The sequence below is a fragment of the Adiantum capillus-veneris genome, chromosome 11, assembly GCF_014529385.1.
Source record: "Adiantum capillus-veneris isolate H3 chromosome 11, ASM1452938v2, whole genome shotgun sequence".
Taxonomy (NCBI): Eukaryota; Viridiplantae; Streptophyta; class Polypodiopsida; order Polypodiales; family Pteridaceae; genus Adiantum; species Adiantum capillus-veneris.
In genome coordinates this window covers 99768531-99773101 of record NC_140941.1, presented here as the reverse complement: position 1 = coordinate 99773101, position 4571 = coordinate 99768531, and positions in this window count along the sequence as shown.

The following is a 4571-nucleotide window of genomic DNA, read 5'->3' as shown; positions in this document are numbered from 1 at the left end:
ACCATGGTGGAAGCTCTAAAAGAGGAAGGCCATTGCAAAGGAGCACCACTCTATTATTCTTGTTGAAAAGTAAGAGAGCATAATGCTTTCATATTGTTTGACCTTGGCTCTACCCACAAATTTATTTCTGTTGAGCTATCTACCAAGCTAGGAATTCAGGACTTTGAGATGGAAGATGTGGTACAAGCAGATGGAGCTTTCAAAGGGAAAGAGGTCTTAGTCACTCCCTTGATTAGGAAGATAAGGCTCCATGTGCAAAGTTATGTTGATAAAAAAGGATTCTTCATCTCTCCACTCAAGCATGAAGTTGTTATTAGGATGTTGTGCTTGATGTTAATAGTGTAGGCAACACTATACCTCTTGTATAGAATCAAACTTTAGATAAAGTAATGAAAAGAGCTCTTTCTTGCTACATGGTTTTTATCAAGGAGTCTAAGAAATATGCATGTGTTCCTTATGAAGTTAAAAATGAAACTAAAGAAGAACTAGACCTTTCTAGTTTCCTAAATGAGTTTCAAGATGTGTTTATGGATGAAATTCCAAGGGAGCTACCTCCCAAAAGGGGACAAGATAATCATTCCATATAACTTCTATCTTGTAGCTCACTTCCTAATACACCTCCTTATCGAGTCTCATTGGCTCAGCAAGAGGAGATTATGAGGCAGGTAAACAAGATTGTGGAAAAAGGGATGGTCCAGGCCTATTTCATCTCCATTTTGCTCACCCATTCTACTAGTACAAAAGAAAGATGGTACTTATAGAATGTGTGTGGACTATCGATCGCATAGTTGGATAACCATAAAGAATAGATTTCTTATTTCTACGATAGAAGATCTATTTGATAAGCTACAAGGTCTACCTAATTTAGTAGAATATATCTCAAAAGTGGCTATCACTAGGTAAGGATAGTGCCTGAAGAAATTCATAAGACAGCCCTTCGAACACCTTTTGGACTATATGAATTCTTGGTACTCCCTTTTGGAATTACCAATGTACTGGCTACCTTTAATTGAATGATGGAAAGGCTTTTTAGACCTCATCGAAGCTTCACAAGAGTGTTCTTCAATGACATTATCATCTACTCGAAGATGATTGAGCAACATAAGAAGCATCTTCAGGTAATATTTCAAGTTTTGAGAGACAATAAGTGTAACATTTATGGTCTAAATAGCTTGTAAATAGCGGAAAATAACTTAACATAGTGAGAATTTCAACTAGGGCAAGTTCCTAATGAGCATAGAAGAGTGCTTGCCTGGAAATAGCAACATTATCATAACACCTAATTAGTTTGGCATAACAATACTTGAAAGAGGGAGAGAAATAGAACAATTGAGAACTATTGAGGACCGGATCTACATGGACCGTTCCCCCCTCAATTAGGCATTTGTATTATAGCTTCTCCCATTAAGAGAGACTTTGTACAATACGATTCTTTGTGTTCCTTGGTAAAAACTCGTTGGTGCAATGAAGATGGAAGCTTCATGCACCAAACTTACACTGATAACACCTAACATCAATTCCCTCATGGTCTCAGACCCAAGACCTCACACACCTTCAAAGATGGTGAGAGCTAGCAGGGTATGAGAGTAGATCTAGAGGAAGAAGGAGTATTCTTACAAGAAAGAAGTATTTCTCCTCACATAATCACTCATAATAGCTTAGCATAGCTTAGTAATTAGCGTGATAGAGGAGATGAGCATGCATTGGAGCTTGTCTCTTGGTTGGATTTGCATCACAAGCGAGAGTTTGTTGGTGTAGGCCTCCCTTCTCACAAGCTTGGAGTAGATGAAGAGATTTCCATTAAAGCTTGAGAAGGAGATATAATTTTTTTACTTTACACATGAGCTTGTGTGAGTGTGTATGGAATAATGCCTTCACAAATCAGCCCCCTCTCTCATCTTGGTCAACCCCTATTGCAATTTACTCATGCTGGCTTCCTATTGGCCCTTGAAAAGCTTAGCCAATAGCATTTGAGCAAGCTTTTTACTCTTGCTGGCTTCCTATTGGCCTGTGAAAAGCTTAGCCAATAGCATTTGAGAGGCCCGGTCAAGAGCCTTGTGAAAAGTGTCCATCCTTTTCCCCTTTTTGTAAAAGCTCAGATAATCAATTTAAATATCTGAATTCCTATTGGACCTTTTAGTCTTTTGGCCAATATGAATTAAGCAAATTTATGGACTGCTTAATTGTCATTGGACCTTTTGACTGTCCAATAGTATTTTAGGGAGACTAATTCTTAATGGTTGTTTTTTTAAGAATTTATAAAATAGGAAATTTAATTTACACTAACTGAGCCCTCATTGGTCCACCTCTATGTCCATCCAATAGGATTCATGCAAGAATTGGGGGTTTTCCTGCATGCCTGACATGTGTCCTATTTGCTTTGTGGAAAGGTAAACTGATGTGTGGGTGTGTATGTGTGTGTGTGTGAGTGTGATGTCTCTTTCCCAGCTTGCTCACTCTTCTATCCTTTCCATGTAGCCACTTTGTTGACTTTAGCATTCAACAATTTAGTCACTACGAGCAGTTCCCATGGCTTATGACTTTTAGAGTAAAAATTTGGAACTTTAGGCTTTGGAAGTCTTTAATGGAGTTAAACCTAAGGGTCTTTTAAACTCCACTGGTACACTTTGCTCTTGAGCAGACCATCCCCATTTGTATCCCTATTTTCCTTCCTTTGGATCCCCTGTGAGACAGGTCTGACAACCTTTCCAATATCTAGCCTTTGCTCCCCTTGGTATCTCCCCATATTAAATGATCATTTTAATATGAGAAAATCATTTGGGAAAGTAGATATTAGGTTTTTATGACACTACCTCTCTCTTGATATCATAGTCGTCCTTGACTATGAGGTAGAGAAGATAAAGCCTAATCATTAGTCCGTTTGCTAGCGGGTAGAGGATCCCTATTTTACCCTACGACATCGTTCTAGAATGGATGACTAATCCATTTGGTGCTTGAGAGACTTAGCTGCCGCAAGCATGTCTGCTCATTAGTCCGTATCAATCTTCCATAGTAGAGTAACAAGCTCTACTTGGTGTTTGGGAGACGCCACAAACATGATCCTAAGCATGCATACTTCTTAATTTGTGCACAATAAAGAAAAAGAGAGTCTTATAAGACAAAAACATTGATCATTTAAAACATATTTACATTTGCTTACTCTGGGGAATCATTGTAAGCATTGACAAGGTTTAGGTTATCCTTTAATTGTATGCCTTGCATCCATCTAGCATCTTCAAAAGGATAATTCTTAAACTTAATAAGATACCATTGGATAATCTTACCGCCTCTCAATACCTTGTCTTCGTGTCAAAGAATGGACTCAGGCTGCAGGACCTCTTCTTGGTCTTCAATCTCGAGTGGGTCTTCTATGGTTGCTTCTTGGGGTGGCTCTCCTTGGTAAGGCTTTAACAGGCTCACATGGAAAACATTGTGTATGAGCCAGTGGTTGGGAAAATTGAGCTAATAATCCGTCTCATTGATTGGCTTAAGGATCTGAAAGGGGCCATGATACCTTTTTGCTAGTTTAGCATAGTACTTTTGGTGTCCAGTAGGATTCTTGCCCGTCGTGTGCCTTAACCGAGCCTTGGGAAATTTAAGCAAGACCCAAAAAATTTCTTTAAAGGTCAGGGTTATTCTGTGCTTGTTAGCAGCAGCCTTTTGCCTTTGCTGTGAGATGGATATAGCATCTTTAGTCATTTGGAAATATTCTTGTAGGTTGCGGCTATATTCATTTGCAGCGAAGATCTTCCCATGTACCTTAAGTAGCAGGGGACTTTTTGATCTTCCCTCAATTACCTCAGAATGTGATTTTCTTGTGGATCTATGTACTGTGTTATTGTAAGCATACTCCACTAAAGGTAAGTACTTCTCCCATTGGGACCTTTGATCTACTTCAGTGACATAAGCTTTTAGTAGATCAATAATTGTTAGGTTAGCTATCTCACTTTGGTCATCCGTTTGCGGATGATAGGCCGAAGAGAAATTTAGCCTTGTACCTAAATTCTCAAAGAGACCCTTGTAGAAATTGCTAGTCATTCTAGGATCTCTATCCGACACTATTGACATTGGCAAGCCGTGGTACTTAAAGATTTGTGATATAAAGAGGGTTACCATTTGATGGGCCTTAATAGCCTTTTTGACAGGTATGAAATGTGCTTGTTTGCTAAACCTGTCTACTATTGTCCATATTCTCGTATTCCCATGGATAGACTTAGGCAATCCAAAGATAAAATCCATGAATATGCTCTCCCAGGGTGAATTAGGGATTGGCAAAGGTTGAAGCAAACCAGGTTGCTTCCCTCTATCAAACTTCGTCTTTTGGAAAACCACACATTTTGAAACATACTCTTGTATGTTTGATTTCATGGTAGGCCAATAGAAGTACATTTCTATCCCTCTTAGGGTAGCTTGAATCCCTCTATGCCCCGCATATGGAGGGGCATGAGATTCATACATTAATTTCTCACATAGTGAGTTAGTAACACATAGCATATTACCATAGAGAAGATAACCATCTTGTAGGGTAAATGGTTCCTCTTTCTTTCCTAGTGCATGTCATGGATGCTTGA